Source organism: Paramormyrops kingsleyae, chromosome 4, assembly GCF_048594095.1.
Source record: "Paramormyrops kingsleyae isolate MSU_618 chromosome 4, PKINGS_0.4, whole genome shotgun sequence".
NCBI lineage: Eukaryota > Metazoa > Chordata > Actinopteri > Osteoglossiformes > Mormyridae > Paramormyrops > Paramormyrops kingsleyae.
In genome coordinates, this window is record NC_132800.1 from 17,453,419 (window position 1) to 17,471,220 (window position 17,802).

Here is a 17,802-nt window from a genome sequence, read left to right on the forward strand (position 1 = left end):
AGTTGAATAAGGAGAGCTCAGTAAATGGAACTGACAAACCGTGAATCTCAAACTCTGTCGTTCCTTCTTTCAAATATAAATATGTAAGAGGAGGTGATAAAACGATTCAAAACTTCTAAACTGTTACCCCCAAACTTGATATACACCAGTCCACTTTCAATCCCAGTGGACCTGCACAACCTGGAACAAATATTTTCTCACCCATCAGGCACGTGTACACGGTTTCTACAAGTGCACCTGGCCAGGAAATAAACATATACAGCGGAACCTCGGTTCTTGAACTTCTCACATCTCATACAATTCGGTTCTCTACCAAATTATTTGGTAAAAAGAAATGTCTCGGTTGTCGAATTCATTTTTGGTTCTTGACCAACCAGCCCTTTTGCGCTAGAACCTGTCTGACACGGCACGTTTAGGCACAAACAAAGGAGAGAACGTGTGCAGGTGAGTCAGTATACCGCTAGTGCTCGCGTAGTGAACATCTCCGCCAGATTGTACTATGAATATTCTCGTGTTTTTTAGCTTTTATTTTGTTTTTAAATAAGCCACCGTGGGTCCTAGCAAGGTTAGTGATAGCAGCAAACCAAAAAGGAAAGTTGTGAGAACCACAATAGAACTTAAAAAGGAAATAACTGCAATGTATGACAAAGGGGTCTCATCTCGCTACAGAGTATGGAATGACAAAGTCTTTTTTTTTCCATTTATTTCATGTATTAATGAGTTATAAAGTTTTTATTTATGGTTTTAGCATTATGTATGTATGTATTGATACAGGTTAAAACATCAGTTGGGGGTCTGGAACAGATTACTCCAATTTACATTATTTCTTACAGGAAAAATTGATTCAGTTCTCGAACAGCTTTCTGGAACAGATGAAGTTTGAGAACCGAAGTCAGCCATTCAAGCCCTGTTTACCGACTTACATGGTTAGACCCTTTCAGTTGCATGTTTCTAACTATGTAACTTGCTAACGTTGTTAGCAGCTCTGCTTTTGGGAAACACGCTCCAGGTTAGTAGGGGATGCTAAGGAAGTCTCTAAGGAAGACTCATGTAGGCTTTGTCTAAATGGAAAATGGATGAAAGCTTATTGATCAATATGCTTTGATGACGTGTTTTCAGAGCCTGCCTGGGTACCGTGCTTCACTGGGAGTCTATGAGAGCTTCGTACATGGTTTTTTGCTTCGATGATGCAGATTGGACAGGTAGAGCAGTCAGGTATCTTTAACCCGCCTGGAAACCAGACTCCTCTGCATGGTGATTGGGAGACGTCTCAAAACGACAGCAAGCACCAAGAACACTGACAAGGGGCGCAGAAGCGAGTGACAGCTTATCGTTCCGTATGTCGGATCTCACCATCGGCATTTGCAAACATTCTAAATAAAGTCGTTATCATTCAGTTTTTGAGGTTGATCGTTTGTTTACTTTTCAGTGAAAGTTCTGTGGTTTTGAGAAGGTTTTTAGGTTTTGTAGTTAGCTAACTAAGTATAACAGAGTAATATTTCTTGCAAAAGGAAAGGAGAGCAGGATTTAGTTTGCTTATACATCAGGAAAAAATGATAAAAGTACTAAAAGGGACCCCCCCATTCTGAGCAAAATGCAAGGCCCCCAATCCCTAATACTTATGTGATCACACATTAGTAGTGGGGCTCCCTAGCTTTGGTGTGCTTTAATTTTGGGTGTTTAACCCCCCACCCCGACTGAAACTATTGCTTCTCTAAACTGTAGCACATCAGGTTCCACTAATGTTGGGTTCTTTTGTAACTTCCTTGTGAAAGGTGCTATAAAAATCAAACTGAACTGAAGCTAAAGCACAGTGTCTGGGACATTCTCCAAAAAGAAGTTTTCTGTGAATCTTACACATCACACTGAATGAAGTGCTCCACAAAAGACAGAGAAAAAAACTGCATGAGAAAAGATAAAAACTGTAAGGAAACCGTCTTTTTAATGCAAATCTGATACCACGTACCTACTGAATGTGAACTCGAGCTGCACTACTTAAAAGCTGCAGCCATTTGAAAGGATAGGAGCTGATGTCACTCCCCCCCGGCCGTGTTCTCTGAAATACCTAGAGAGACTTTGTGTCTTTAGCTTAACAGAGTCTAATAAAGGCTTCAGACATCAGGGCTAACAGAGACAGAGGGCTCTGTCTGCCTTTGGCTGAGGCTGCAGCCCTAATGACGAGTTCAAGGTTGACTCACCAGCGCCCCTTTTAGGGCTGGAGGACCAGCCAGGATTTGTACATGGCTGTGAGTGGTCAAGCAAGCTGTCCGTCATTGTCGGCCTAAGGCCGGCCCCCATGGGCACTTGTTCGTTACAGATTCCTGACAAGGTGCAAAATGACTGAGAATTCGGCTCTCTTGTATACTGATCCGAGATGTCAGAGGCCTGTGCGGAAGAAGGGGAACCAGAAGGTGCTTTGTGACACTTATATTGAAACCATACTGCCTAGAGTTCTGAGTAATCAGTTGGCTGTATGAAACTCTATTTATATGGTTACCGCGCATTCAGTTTCTGAAATAGTTATTTTTCAATAATTCTGTTTCCTATTCATTATGTCCTCTACAATGTTTATTATCAAATAAGTATGAAACTGATATTGTACTGTATAGTAACCAGGACAGACATTCATCTGTGAATGTTTATCCAGTATAGTGTGCTTGGGAGCCTGGGGACTGGTCCAGGAAATAATGGGCAAGGGACACCCTGGACGGGATGCCAGTCCATCACAGGGCACGAGGCAGGGAACACCCTGGATGGGATGCCAGTCCATCACAGGGTACGAGGCAGGGGGACACCCTGGATGGGATGCCAGTCCATCACAGGGCACGAGGCAGGGGACACGCTGGACGGGATGCCAGTCCATCACAGGGCACGAGGCAGGGGGACACCCTGGACGGGATGCTGGTCCGTCACAGATCATGCAATACAGGCAATTCAAAGACACCCCTTCACGCCAACCAGAGGAAACCCATCCAAACCCCAACACACAGAGGTGTGAGGCTGCACTGTCACCACTGAAGCACTGTGCCACCCTTCAGGGTGAATGTTTAGGTCTTTTCACTGCCCGTTAGCTTGGAGCATCATTGTGAAACTACTGAGATACAAAGTAATTAAAGAAGAAAAAAAATGAATTTCTGGGTTAGATTTAATTCCCTTAATTTAATCTTGCACGGCCCAATGAGATACAGACATTGTGTGCTAGGGACAGTGCAACCCAAAATTGCAATCCATTTGAGCGATCGCCACAAGTCAATATCCCATGAGTCTACCATTTATAAAAATGAGCACATATGAGTCCATCTCTCTCCCGTCCCCCCACTTCACTCACCTCCAAGGAAAAGCAGAAAGAAAACAATTGGTGCCCTGACATGAGTTCGCCCCCTACTGGTGGGATGTCAATATGAGTATTAGTTGCATGGCCTTATAGTTCTTCATATAAAAGCACACTGGCCCTACCTTAATGATTGCTAGAGGAGTCTGTCCAATTCACTGAATTAAGAACCCCTGGGATTAACACTGGCAGTTTCCGGAAACTGGATAAATAAAGTGACACTGAATGAAAAAAATGAATAAATATAAATATAGACCATTTGTTAACAGAAAAAAACTGATTCTCCAAAAATATGAAAAACGCATTCTTGACATGTGAGGTATGAACCTATTGATGCAGTTTAAAGCTATTTAAATGCAAATGTAATACTTCTATTTAGCTTTAAAATTATGCTTAAAACAAAAAGCACCAGGCTAAGCCAACTGTGGTTCAAGAGCCAATGCCAACTAAAGCAAGCTGGCATGAGTGCTTGAAAGTGAGCGTGTGAACCAGACAAAAACAACACCCCAGAAGTGCAAGGAAATATGGATTTGAGAGGAGTGTTCAACATTGCCCCCTGGTGGAGATGTCGAGTCATAATTTAACTTCCGGCATCATTGACAAGGGCTGTCCAATCAGGCAGCAGGACTCTTCAGTATCTCCTGGCCTATTAGATCATAGAAGAGAGTCTGTTTCCCCAGACAACCTGTCATTCAGCTCAACGGGGCTTTGACAAGCCATCCAGGTGTGTTACCCATTAAGGAAATGGAATAAATCACCAGCCGGCTACATACTCCAGAAACAACCAAATACCGTTAACATCCATACATTTCAAAGTAATTAGCAACAATGTTCAGACAAGGAGTGAAGATGACTATCTGAAACAGAGATGAAGAAAATGTCTGTGGGGACACCAGGCATAAAAAAATGCCCCCCCCCCCCCCACAACAACTTTATTCATTGTCAAATATGTGTTTTTTGTTTAGTTAATCTTCCAATCAATCAATTATTATTGAATAATGGTTGACATAAAAAAATACCAGAGCTCGTGTTAGGGCGGCCGCTAACGACTAATTTTTCAATAGATTAATCTATCGACTATTTTATTGATTGATCGATCAATCTAAGCGATTAATTTTCCTCCAGAAAATCAATTTGACCGTTTAAGTTAATTTTATTTTGACGACAAACTGTATGCCATTGCAGGACTTTAGATAATGTATGCTGGCTTTTCAGCACTATATGAACATTATTTTCACCCACAATTCTACAAGCAGATTACTGTTATGCCTAAAAATATTAATGGGTTGCGTATTGTGATGCCCAAAGTTAGCAATCTGTTTAAATTTGGCGTATCCTCATGCTAAATAATTTGGCTAATGGAGCACGCGACATGCGACACAAGCGATAGGCACTGAAGTGACGAAGGAAGGGACAGATCAGCAGCCACAACATGTTTTAAAAGATGAGATATTGTGGTTAAACAAGGTAAAAAGATGGTGCTGGTGTGGAGGAACTTTTTGCAAATTAAAGTCTGACACGATTTTTTTTATAAATATGATTGTCATTTTTATTTCAGTTCATGAATTATTTTTTTTCATTTCATTTCATTTTCCGTTTTCATTTCAGTTTTAGTTTACAATAACGACACTGGTCCCAATAAGCCCAACATACATGAACACTCACTGGCACCGTCAATCAATGTAGAATAAGACCAAATTTTAGCTTAAACATTTTTACAAACACATATTCAATGGAGATTCTAATGTAGCAGGCAGACAACTTCATGGCTTTACTAATGAGTGTATTTAGCAGCTACAAGAACAAAAGATATTAAAAAGCTCTCTGTACTAATGGTTAGTTAATAAACCTGAATAGTGGTCTAGATCTAGCGCCGGTGTGTTTTCTCTTCCAGTGCTCGTGCATAGCGCTAATATCGCCATGGTATGCTGCCGCACTTTGCACAGTGTAAAACCACCTTTTTGTTTTGTGATAATTTGAACTACTCTCATAATTACGTAGGGAAATTAAAGGAAAACATTTGCAATAATGAAGTGAAGCGTTTTAGAAATCATAAAGGTAATTTAATTAAAATAATGAACCATGCATTGATTTAAAATATTGATGTCAAAGTATTTTCAGTGGAGACTTCATCGAGTACATCGGCTAATCGCCTCAGCACTAGTTTGTATTACTTAAAACAAACATGCAAGTGGACAATGGGCATCCAGTGGGCTTCGTTAATGCTTCAGCTTCAGCTTCATCATTGCTGGGAGAGCAATCGCCATCGCTCCGTCCGTGGCCCCTTCAAAGATCGGGGCCCCAGGCAATTGCCTACCTTGCATGTCCCGCTGCCACACCTCTGCTCTGGAGCAATTAGGGGTTAAGGGTCTTAATTATGGGCCCAACAGTGAAATCATTTTACGAAAAATGGGATTCAAACCAGCAACTTTCAGCCTCAGTATCCTAAACCACGGAGCCAAAACCACCTCCCAAGATTCAGGCAGTAAAAAAATGCTGGGAATTCTTTGGGAAATCTGCGAAGTTCCGTATAACGTGCTTTCGCAAGCTGCACTGGGGATTACCGTGGAAACCATTTGACTTGCTTATCCTGGGGGTTTTGCTGATCTCTGCGTGTTTTACGGCTGAGCTGTTTGGAGGCTCTTTGGGGAAGAGGCCGGGTTGTCAACCAATGCAGCGTAAGAAGCCGAAAATCCCGCTTCGCAAAGCTCGTCCTCATCCAAGGGGGTTGTCCGCTGGGACGACGAGCGATTCATGCTCGCTGGGTTGCCATGGAAACCCTTTAGAAGTGTATTCATTGGGGTGCTTCATATTATGTTTAGTTTCATAGCTTCAGACAGATTTGTTGTTTCGAGGGTCCCATTCGAAAAGTCATGCCAGGAGCCCCCCCCCCCCCCCCCCCCACATATTTAAAAAAATAAATAAAAAGCTAGTGAGTAGAGTCAGGAGATTGTAACTAGCTAGCTGGTTAGCAGAACATGCTGCTTCCGCATCACCTAAATAAGGAGCATGTTGATTTATTATTTAGTGCAGTGACTGTTTGTGGCCAACAGGGGGCCCCACACAAATGTGCCATTGGCTACCACGAGTAGTGGGGTGACAAACATTGTAGCCAAAACCCAAAAGACTGCATTAGCATAACACCATTTTAACCTTCAGGTGAGATTGTCACATGATTATCATGCATCTATAGCATTATTAACCGTACAAATTCAATACTAACTGTGCTGTCGCTTGATTGGCTTGAGAACTATCAATGTGCTACTAGATATTTAGAAAACTATTCATCTATTTGCTGTTAAAAAGATTTAGATTTAGATTGGCTAATAAACCACATAGTTTAACAGTCCCCTTTGGTACGTGAAGCTAATCACACATTTATTTATTAAAAAGTAATAAACAAATGCCCGAGGGCCACATTGTTCTAAAAATCAGATTCATGGTCTTGAGATAACAAATAGCTCTATTCATATTTAATAACCTAGGATGGTCTCAGACACATTGGGAGATCAGTTTGCTTATTTTCTCTGGCGTAATATAATGGCATGTAGCTCATATTTGGAAATGACCTCAGCGTGATGAGTCTATTTGGTCGATTTCGGCCTTCGGTTCACAGTAGCTGCTGATGGCCGGACTGCTCGCTATCCAGCAGACTCCCTCTCCGGCATACTGGCATGACATGCTCCCACTACTGGGGACCGGAGAATTTTACAAACTCATCAGAAAATGGCTTGACATCAAGCAAAGCGATAAAATTCAAACTCTCATTGTCATAAAAGATATTGAAGACTTAGGCTGTGTTTGTATCACAATCTAGTTTGCCATTTTTGCTCAGATATTCTTTATCATTTATTTTTCCTTATGTAATCACGGTACGATCCAAAACCCATGGATATTAATTGTAATGTTACCATGACTTTATGGACAGCCTTGATCGCCATGGGAATCTGTCACTGTGTACTGTATGTTACCTGGGTACTGAATAGTATTATCCACAAAGTTGACATGCAGGCTATAATCACTGAGGTCAAATCACACAACTTTTGAATCTTTCATTTCAAGTGAAAGGTACAGTATTTGAGCACAAAAGCAATTTCAGTGCATTCTCTGGCTGGGCTGCTGCAAGATGTCAATAAATGAATCAATAAAACTGAATGCCAAATACATGATGTTTTGCCCATGAACATTTGATGATAAGATGGGAATATTTGCAGAGCTGAGTATCAGTGTCTGAGGGAGTATCAGAGTTGCTGATGTCTAGGAGAGGAGACACAGTTACTCAACAGCATCAAAATACTTTTAGGAATCTCTTTCGGGTGTCAACTTAGCCTAAGAGAGGGACACAATCAATCAGGCTGGGGAATTTCTGTAACCTTAGTTCACTAGTGGCAGATTCCCATATTCTGTTGTACCTGTCTAAATCCAACACTCTTTCATGCCCAAACTCCTGAATACTCTGCACCTGAGCACAGGAACCTCAGGAAGGACTCAACACTGCTGAGGCTGGGGTCTTGAGCTGGGTACATGCCAAGCTGATGGCAAAAAAAACTAGCACCAACCAAGGCTGACGAGTAATCAGTTCCTGTTGCCTCCCGTCAACTGTGAAAATTTGTGATGGAGCAGACCGGCATAACTAGAGAAAACAGTTGACATGCAGCCCAATCAGGAAACTCAGTTTCACCAGCTAGCTTCGACTTCGATGAATTGGCCAAAACAGAGTCAACAGGGACCAACCTTGTCCGACTGTGCTACACACACTGACACAACTGGCGGTCATCTGTCTCACTGGCAGCTTTTAAGGGCTGAAATTGGTGTGTTTCAGGCTTTTAGGGGTTCGGAGTAGCTTTCTGGGTCAGTGTTTCATGTCTGTACCAGAAGGTTGTTGGTTCAGATTCCATAACCAGCTGAGTAATTGTATTACATTTGGGCTGTTGAGCAAGGCCCTTATCCCCACAAACTGTTCCACGGGTGCTGGATGACTCTGAGCTCTGACCCCAAACCAGACAGTACATGAAGCATTTGGGGGTTAATAGCCCAACAGTTAAATCACTCTGCTGGCCCAGGGATTTGAACCAACGATGCTCAAATCACAAAGCATCTGACCCCACTAAGCCACACACCACGCTCAGTTTTGTCTATGTATCCACCATATGTATAAGAGCCACTGACAAACAAAGACAAATTCCCTGCCATTAAAACTCATTCTGAATGTGGATGAATTCTGTCTTTGGCCAGCAACGTTTGATGACAAGAAGTGTTCTGCAGATGAATGCTCTTGTTTACAGGATAAATGTGGGCGTTCCTCACTGTCGAGCAAGAGTTAGGAGCCTCAGCCGGCTTTTCGGTTGGGCTGATTGCTCATTTTCTCCAGCTTCATGCACCAAACCACAGACTCCAGTTTGTAAATTCATTCGGGATGAAACGGTAGATCACTGCAATTTTAATCACCATGCGTCAAACAGCGACAGATCTGGTTACACCGCATCACATCAAGTGGTGGGAGAAAGGAACGAGTTTGCAGGTGTTTCGTTCCTCGAGAGCGATGATTACCCGCAGAAACATCTCCAAACGGAACTCCCGTGTTGATTACATGGATTCATGCTTGTATGGGCTTGAAAATGTAACAATCATCAGCTGCACTGAATGTGCCTCAACTAACACATGGTTTTATGTATATACCCCCACAGAGCAGAGCGCTGGCATGCGGGCTCAAGGGATAACAAACTTCCAGGTTGGTGATTTCAAATACTGTGTATCAGTTTGCATGGTTTCCCATTGTTTGTGTAGGTTTCCTCCTGAAAAGCAATAGAATCAGATAAGTTAACTATCAATTCTAAATTGCCCATAATGTTTGAGCATATGTATGTGCCCTGTGAGGTACCGGCATCCCGTCCAGGGTGTCCCCCTGCCTCGTGTCCTGTGACGGACCGGCATCCCGTCCAGGGTGTCCCCCTGCCTCGTGTCCTGTGACGGACCGGCATCCCGTCCAGGGTGTCCCCCTGCCTCGTGTCCTGTGACGGACCGGCATCCCGTCCAGGGTGTCCCCTGCCTCGTGCCCTGTGACGGACCGGCATCCCGTCCAGGGTGTCCCCTGCCTCGTGCCCTGTGACGGACCGGCATCCCGTCCAGGGTGTCCCCTGCCTCGTGCCCTGTGACGGACCGGCATCCCGTCCAGGGTGTCCCCTGCCTCGTGCCCTGTGACAGACCGGCATCCCGTCCAGGGTGTCCCCTGCCTCGTGCCCTGTGACGGACCGGCATCCCGTCCAGGGTGTCCCCTGCCTCGTGCCCTGTGACGGACCGGCATCCCGTCCAGGGTGTCCCCTGCCTCGTGCCCTGTGACGGACCGGCATCCCGTCCAGGGTGTCCCCTGCCTCGTGCCCTGTGACGGACCGGCATCCCGTCCAGGGTGTCCCCTGCCTCGTGCCCTGTGACGGACCGGCATCCCGTCCAGGGTGTCCCCTGCCTCGTGCCCTGTGACGGACCGGCATCCCGTCCAGGGTGTCCCCTGCCTCGTGCCCTGTGACGGACCGGCATCCCGTCCAGGGTGTCCCCCTGCCTCGTGTCCTGTGACGGACCGGCATCCCGTCCAGGGTGTCCCCCTTGCCTCGTGTCCTGTGACGGACCGGCATCCCGTCCAGGGTGTCCCCCTGCCTCATGTACTGTGATGGATCGGCATCCCGTCCAGGGTGTCCCCTGCCTCGCGTCCTGTGATGGACCGGCATCCAGTCCAGGGTGTCCCCCTGCCTCGTGTCCTGTGACGGACCGGCATCCCATCCAGGATGTCCCCCTGCCTTATGCTTCCCAGAACAGACTCTGATTTGGAATTTGAAAGCCTATGGGAAGCATGTATTTCACACTACAATGAATGGTTCTCAAAATAGAAACGTGAAAAATTTGATCAATATTACAGCTACATCACTGCTTATTTAACATCAGTATTTATCCTCTATGAAATTAGCCATATACAAATTATTGCAACACTCTGACTGCGAGGAGCCCATCATTGTGTGAGGATTTAGTTGCATCAATCTGCAAATTGCTGCACTTTACTACTAGTGAACAAAACATGAATTATCTGAGTCAGGCACATGGTTCCAGTGAATGTTCTTTAATTGCTTTCATTTCAAAGCCGTTATGGATGGTTTGACTGCAGAAAGCCCTTCCCTTTGTCACCGGCTACACAAACGATTGTCACGACCCGTGACAGGATGTGCTAACGTTGGGGGCCGTCCTCTACGCCTAGGATGTGGTAAACCAGGGGGACTGGCTCAGATATGCTGCAGATCGCAGACGGTTAAGGGAAAGAAGATTACCTAAGAGTGTGTGTACTGTCTGTGCATATGTGTGTGTGTGTGGGGGATTGAGGCAGCCTGCTCCCCACCCCGAAAAGAATGTTAAATTATACACAGTGTGTGTGTGTAAATATATACACACACCTTCCCAGTTAATTGACTCTTGCTTGCTTATGCCACATGGATATCTTTACATTTAACATTCTTTTTACATAGCAAACACGTTTTTTTTTTTTATCCAAAGTGACATACATTTTTGAGCAAGCAGGACTAGTTAGTCCCTGGAGCAAACGGGGTTAAGGGACTTGCTCAGGGACCCATCGGTGATATTGCTATGCTAAGACTGGGACTTAAACTAGTGACCTCCTGAAGCTTAATGTGCTGAGCCACACACACCCCTGAAACAGCCCCCTCCTAAATGAACCCATCTCACAGTTTCTTCACAATTCCCTATGATAAATATAATTATATTAGACGCTTCGTTTTACCTAGGATGACTCATCACCTAACGCATCACACTTCAGGGACTCTAACCCCGCCCCTTCTGTGTGTGGCTGTGACATGCTCATTGTGTTCCTCCGACCCAATCCAAAAACATCCCCTTAGATGATCTGCTGTCTCTGAATGGCTTGCAAATTTCCGGAGAGATGGTACAATAATGAGAAAGAAAGAAAAATTATATTGGTTATAGACTCACTTTAACTTTCGCCCAATTAAAGGCTGTTCAGTCCTTTTTTTCCAGATGAATAACATTTAAGTTCTTCAGTTCTGCGATTCCCGGATGTCATCTACCGCATACTTAAAGCTAAATACCCCTTTCTTAGTTAAATATGTAAATGCGCTGAATTCCCGGAGCTCGTCGGCCTTACTCACTCTTTCGAGAAAAGGGTTTTAATCGTGTTTTATTATTTTTCCTTTATGAATGCTTTGAATAACATACAGCAGGAAGGCAGGTCTTGCCAATCCCGACGCCCAGTCTCCATGGGCGGAGTTTGGGGGGCTGGCATTGCACATGTTGTGCACTTTGCACCATTGCATGGTCGGCCTGTTGGAATCCTATAGGTAGACAAAATGATAGTTTACGTGTGCATCAGTAACTTATATAAGGTAAGCAAGATTTTTTGCCCTTCTCAGAAAAACGCAACCATCGAACTCCGCTGATCTCTATAGCGCTTAAGTTCCCGAATACACGTTCAATTACATTTCTACCAAAAGGCGTAAATCTGAATCTGACTTACAGAAAATGTAATGTTCGTTATAAACCCTTTCTGTAATTTATGCCGACAGTGTACGCTATTTTTTGTCTTTCCAGGACGGAAAACCGAACAAATGGCAGAAACTTCAGAAACGGTTCTTGAAATGCATGAATCGCTTTTCGGAATTTAAAAGTATATATAGGGACGTGATCATACATATAAACTTAAACATCTCCGATTAAAGGTGTTGATAAATCTGGTCTGCTTTTTCCCCAGCATAAAACTATTAGGTACGGACGTGATATCCCCATAATCTACAACATCCAAGGTAATATTTTATATGCTGCCCCACAAAATCAATGTACTTTGATTTAAACACACTTACGTGCACATAGGCCTACTCTGAATACAACAGAATTGTATCCTAAAATAATACTGCATCGCATTTAACCTGAACACCAAAGCTGAAGTTATTTGCTTTGTAATTTGAGCGTTTTCTGTGGCTATCATTGTCTCGTAAAATTATTAATCTTGTCCCCTTTTGCCGTCACCTTGGCCCTTCCGATGGGGGAATGGGGGGTCCCGCCAAATGCCTGCCATTAAAGCCCCCTCCTCTTCCTCTTCTCTAAGCTAAGCGGGGATCCGGTCACAGCTGTAACCTGCCTCTCGGCTGTGACACGTTGTCGTGGTAACCGGAGCCTCGTGGGGTGGGGGGTGGTGGTGGTATTATTTTAGTTTATACCACCGCACTGTCGAATTCTACATTCTCAAGGGGGTTGATTAATTTTCTATAACCGCACACGTAGTGCCGGCCAGGCAAATCACAGTAATAAATCAATGCGCGATTATAATCTTTTATTCTAACATTATTTAACAGAAACTATAAAAGGGAAGAGTCACTTAGACACAACTCACTTAGACATCAGAAGTGCTTCAGGCTGAGGACCAGTATCTGTGGTCAGTGATTAAATACCAAAATGATTTACTGATGTAATGCACTTGTGATACAGTCATATTTTACAGTTCTGTTTCACCTGCCTAAACAATGTGGTACACATAGTCGGTAAACGCTAAGTAAGTCCAGGTTTACCTATAATGCTGCTGAATTCCAGGTGGCACCTGGAGCTAAATCAATAAAGTAATGACTGTGGTCACTTTATTAGGTACACCTGTTCAACTGCTTGTCGAAGCAATTATCTAATCAGGTAATCATATGTCAGCAGCACAGTGTATAAAATCATGCAGATACAGGTCTGGAGCTTTAGTTAATCCATCCATCCATCCATCCATTTTCTGTAACCGCTTATCCTATTCAGGATCGCTGGGGGTCCGGAGCCTATCCTGGGGGTTACGGGCACAAGGTGGAGAATAACCCAGGACAGTTAATGTTCACATTAAACTCCGGAATTTGGAAGAAAGGTGATTTTAGTGACTTGGAACGTGGCATAATTGACGGTGTCTGGCAACCATGCCGATTCAAGCTTTTCAAAACATGACAGTAACTCACATAATCACTCGTTACAACCGAGGTATGCAGATGAGCATCTCTGAATGGACAGCAAGTCGAACCTTGCAGCAGATGGGCTACAGGGTCAGCTAAGAACAGGAAACTTAGGCTACAGTGGGCACAGGCTCACCAAAACTGGACAATGGAAGGTTGGAAAAACGTTGCCTGGTCAGACGAGTCTCAATTTCTGCTGCGACATTCAGACGATAGGGTCAGAATTTGGGGTAAACAACATGAAAGCTTAGATCCATCCTGCCTTGTGTTAACAATTTAGGCTGATGATGGTGTATTATTAATAATAATAGATGCTTTATTGATCCACATGGGGAAATTCTCTTCTCAGCTCCCCCCATCTTGCTCTCCAGCAGAGCAAGCATGGCCGTGAAAGGCAACCATTGACTGGGGCAACCAGGGAGTTGGGGGTTAATGGTCTTGCTCAAGGACCCTAAGATACTGTACACCTAGGCTGGGCTTGAATCAACAACCTTCTGATCATAGGCCCACTGAGCCACTCACTGGTGTGGGGGATATGTTCTCGTCACACTTTGGGACCCTTACTACCAACTGATCATCATTTAAATGCCATAGCCTGCCTGAGTAGTGTTGCTGACTATGTTCATCCCTTTATGACCACAGGGTACCCAAGCACCTTGTTGGATCTATGCCATGAGGATTAAGGCAGTTCTGAAGGGAAAAGGGAGTCCAAACCTTTACTAGCAAGGTGTACCTAATAAAGTGGCTGGTGAGTGTATATAGTGGCTGGTGAGTGTATATAGCATATATCTTTGTACATAAAGACTTGCCTTTGGGCTCAGCAGCAGGCAACTTCTACCTAATGCCTCAGCAATGGACTTTTTGGTGCATTAACAGTGGCTTGGGTCGTATATAACCAAAACATTTGCAGGCTTGGGCCATGTCTTGACTGTAATTTAAAAAGCAACGCTATTCCGGGATTTTAAAATCCCCCAAGATACGGTTTTGCCAAAAGGAAATGCCGCGGCATGTTATGTTATCATTATAACAGTAAATAGTATAAACAGTAGTTCTACTAATACGTTTTCAATTTATAAACGTGGAAAAAAAATGTCTTCAAGTATAAACGCGTAAGCCAAATGTTTGGTAAGGGCATAAGCGGGTTAATGCACTCCTAGCTTTAAAGCCCACACTGCGGATGCAACCATGGTTCTCTCTCTCCGCAGACATACTTTTAAAGACGTATGACCAGGGATGGACATAACTGGTACGCAAGCACGCATTCACCTTTAAAAGCGATACGTGCGGCAATCGATTGTTGCAACAGCATCAATGCGTACGTATTTTATGTGCAGTTGCGTCGATATGACGAGAAATTATCGTACCTTTTATTGAAATTATTTTAACCTTTATATGCTAATTCGTACTTCATTTGCAGTATTGCGGCTAGAATGTACGGTAATTTCTTGAGAATGCGAGGCCGCCGCTACCCACAATGCAACCTGTTGCCCTAATTAGCATTACAGTACATGACACCACTAATTATTCCGTTAATTGCACTTTTAAGGGGCCATTGGCCTCATTATTTAAGGCTACATCACAAACCCCTTATTTGCACCAGCCTCTCACGCTACGTCTCCTTTGCCCCAGAACATTTTCCAAATTCCAGGTGCTGAAGTGTTGTCCCAACACCTTCTGCAGTGAGTCATCGAGGGCTGATTTTTGCTCAGATCGCCTCTTCACAGGGGGCATGTGGAACTCCAGGTGAGAGTACCCTTTGCGGAAGAGAAATTCACCTTTAGTGCCACCCACGCATGGCGTGGCATAAAAATTTCTATTTCAGTGACGACTTCCTCATTCATTCACTCACTCATTCCTTCCCTTGTCAGCTTCATGAACTTTCAACATGACAGTGAGTCATCGAGGGAGGTAGTGAGAGAGCAGTCAAAGAAACAATTTTGGGATGTAGCCTACGTGAATTTAAAATTTAATTGCTGAATCAGGTGTGTTTACAGGGGCGGCTGATAGCTGATTGGCCCCTGTAGTGCCTCCTCCTCTGTCACTCAACGATTCAAAACAGATCATTGGATAATGATAAGGTTGGCCCCTTTATATAAATTATGGAGCCTCTTATGCATCCTACCTTAAGAAACTCCTAGTATTGCCCCAGGGCTGAATGTACGTGGTACCATCTTCCATTTAGGATCTCAGTTTCCTTGGTAAACCTGGCTAACAGCAGTCAGCTTCGTCTGACCACAGGGAAACGGCATCTGATTGGTGGATGGAATTTAACATTTTGCTGTTTGGCGAAGTGGATGAATAATAAATGGAATTTGACGCAGTGATACTGTAAACATCTCGATTGATTTCAACCACCCCCCCCCCAAAAAAAAACACCTCAGTGGACCATACCAGCTCTATAAGACAGTTTTGACCTTTTTCGAGGAGGAAGATGTCAAATATAGTTTATGCGCTCTTGCTTTCATTCAAGCATTTACATTTTTTCATTACCATCATTTTCCAATTAACTCAGCATGCCTGTAGGGTTTTGGAAAAGAATTACAAAGATGTCGTGATGAGGTGATGCGTGACGTGGCTGGTGAGCAGGGTCGCAGGGTGCTCTGACCGTAGGGAGTGACAATCTGTCAGTCCTCTGCAGGATGCATGGAATTAACAAGTTCCACACAGACGTGCCCTGCATCTGCCTTGGGGCCATATGTGGCTTAGCAGGTTGGGATGCTGTTCTCGTTGTTGGAAGGTCATTGGTTCAAATCCCAGTGATTTTACTGTTGGGTCCCTGAACGAGTCCCTTAACCCCTGATTGCTCCAGGGACTGACCCTGCTTTCTCAAAGTCATATGTTGCTTTGGATAAAAATGTCTGCTAAAAAAATAAATTATAAATGCCCGTAGTCCAGAAGCCCCCTGCTGGGTGGGTTTCTTAATTACTTGTACACTTCATTTCACTGTTAGTTACATCATATCTGCCTGGTGAAAAGATACTGGGGGGGTGGGGGGTAATTAGCTTCTGAATCAGAGCTCTGGTGGACATGTTAGTGACTTTTTGGACTGGACACCAGTGATGTTTGAGGGTGGGTCTCTGGGAATTTGGGGAGGGAACTGATATACTGTAGGGGTGAACACGGTGGTTAATCAGAAGTGGGATGGTTTTCTGAGGAAGCATGCGATTGGCCAGCCGAATTGCCTGAACCTGACTTCTGAGGAAGCATGCGATTGGCCAGCCGAATTACCCGAACCTGACTTCTGAGGAAGCATGCGATTGGCCAGCCGAATTACCCGAACCTGACTTCAAGCACCCTTGCCCAGCATTGTCTGGTGTACTGAATGACAGCTACATCGGTGAAATCAAGACTAGCTGCCAAGGTCACCTGACTCTCCTCCTATAGATGGCCACACCCACTCCTTTTCACAGTCTACCAAAAAGATAGAATGAAAATACATGGATAAAAGGTAAAAATAATGAGCTTTCTAGGCATCTACAATTGTGCATTGTACTTGACCTGGCATGTGTCAGGTGGGGGGAGGGGGACTGGTCCTGCCCATTTTGTCTGGATGAATGAAAGTGCCCGCCCCCCCTTTGATGTTCCAAGTGCCCTTTTCAGAGGTGGAAATTTCAAGTTCAGAAAGTACAAATCCAGACCAAGATTTCATTTCAACTAACCAGTTCAGTACTCTGTGAATGTGACCCTTTATACTCAACTGAGATGTGGAGGTATATCTGTCCCTGGGGGCATCACAGCAGGGAGTGTACTGCAAAATTTACCATGGGACCGAGTGGTGGACTGGCATCCCATCCAGGGTGTCCCCCTGCCTTGTGTCCCGTGATGGACTGGCATCCCATCCAGGGTGTCCCCTGCCTCATGATCCATGATGGACTGGCATCCCGTCCAGGATGTCCCCTGCCTCGTGCCCTCTGATGGACTGGCATCCCATCCAGGGTGTCCCCTGCCTCGTGCCCCGCGATGGACTGGCATCCCGTCCAGGGTGTCCCCTGCCTCGTGCCCCATTATGGACTGGCATCCCGTCCAGGGTGTCCCCTGCCTCGTGCCCCATTATGGACTGGCATCCCGTCCAGGGTGTCCCCTGCCTCTTGCCCCGCGATGGACTGGCATCCCATCCAGGGTGTCCCCTGCCTCGTGCCCCATTATGGACTGGCATCCCATCCAGGTTGTCTTGTGCCCTGTCCTTCCTGGGATAGGATCCAGGCTTACCATGAACCTCTAATGGCTTTGCATTTATGGAAGATGGATGGATGGGTGAATGGATGGATTTTTTTTATGCACTGTCACCGAAACAAGCATCAATCTACATTGTAGTTACACACTGCAGAGACGGACACAAATCGCTCATGCATAATTTGCTGAGTGAGGGTCTCCATGTCACAAAAGCCATTGTGATTGACGGGGCTTTTTAACGTGCTCCCGTGGATTCTGACTGCCAATTTATGGGACAGGGTTGTTAATTTCAGTTCTGCCACCGGAATG

At 44.7% G+C, this 17,802-nt stretch overlaps 1 protein-coding gene and 2 long non-coding RNA genes across 6 annotated transcripts in view; 2 read left to right on the forward strand and 1 right to left on the reverse strand.

The window, feature by feature from the left end:
- LOC111847209 (XK-related protein 4-like) overlaps window positions 1-17,802 on the reverse strand; it is an 84,535-nt gene that overhangs the window by 3,578 nt on the left and 63,155 nt on the right. The gene's annotated exons all lie outside the window — the stretch shown is intronic.
- Window positions 46-1,402, forward strand: LOC111847210 (uncharacterized). The gene is made up of 3 exons (XR_002839047.2): window positions 46-444; window positions 834-1,009; window positions 1,120-1,402. It is a non-coding gene; the product is annotated as an uncharacterized lncRNA (long non-coding RNA).
- Window positions 11,415-15,666, forward strand: LOC111847212 (uncharacterized). Of its 3 annotated transcripts, none has more exons than XR_002839048.2 (5): window positions 11,415-11,730; window positions 11,936-14,068; window positions 14,526-14,635; window positions 14,950-15,063; window positions 15,189-15,666. It is a non-coding gene; the product is annotated as an uncharacterized lncRNA (long non-coding RNA). The 3 variants fall into 3 exon arrangements; XR_011990158.1 differs by having other exon boundaries at window positions 11,936-12,776; window positions 13,136-14,068; window positions 14,526-15,063; XR_011990157.1 differs by having other exon boundaries at window positions 14,526-15,063.